Here is a 646-nt window from a genome sequence, read left to right as displayed (position 1 = left end):
CTCTCTCCCACTTCCAAAAATAGCAAACCAAAAACAAAATGACAACAACAACAACAACAGCAACAACAACAGCAACAACAACACACAGACAGTCACCCCTAACGTGTATGTCATGTATCAAGAAACTCCAGCCACTGTCCCGGCCAGTTTGAGCGATGTGTCAACACAGAAGGCTCGGCCCAATGCCGGTGTGAAGCAGGCTTCCAGAAGCCTGACATAGGGGAACCCTGCCAAGGTGAGTCATGACTTCCTGTCGCCCGCGCTGATGGTTGTGTTGTATCTCTGTGGTGCCCATGGCACTTTCAAGCTCGTTCTCTCAGACCCTTCATTTCTTCTGTCCATCTTCTTTTTCTCTTTTTTTCTCTTTTTTTCTCTTAATTTTCCTCTTTTTTTTTGTTTGTTTGGTAGGTGTTTTACAGTGCCCCTTGCACGTGCATTGTCCGGTGATGTTTTACAGTGCCCCTTGCACGTGCATTGTCCGGTGGTGTTTTACAGTGCCCCTTGCACGTGCATTGCCCGGTGATGTTTTACAGTGCCCCTTGCACGTGCATTGCCCGGTGATGTTTTACAGTGCCCCTTGCACGTGCATTGTCCGGTGATGTTTTACAGTGCCCCTTGCACGTGCATTGTCCGGTGATGTTTTACA

The 646-nt window shown here is 48.3% G+C and overlaps 1 protein-coding gene across 1 annotated transcript in view; it reads left to right on the top strand.

Annotated features, from left to right (window-relative positions):
* Nucleotides 1-646, top strand: part of LOC101845063 (protocadherin Fat 1) — a gene marked incomplete at both ends in the record, with an annotated part of 13712 nt that overhangs the window by 8036 nt on the left and 5030 nt on the right.

The sequence above is a fragment of the Aplysia californica genome, unplaced genomic scaffold (genome assembly GCF_000002075.1).
Source record: "Aplysia californica isolate F4 #8 unplaced genomic scaffold, AplCal3.0 scaffold01371, whole genome shotgun sequence".
NCBI classification, from domain to species: domain Eukaryota; kingdom Metazoa; phylum Mollusca; class Gastropoda; order Aplysiida; family Aplysiidae; genus Aplysia; species Aplysia californica.
The sequence above is the reverse complement of the archived record's forward strand: the minus strand, read 5'-3'. Positions and strand labels throughout refer to the sequence as shown.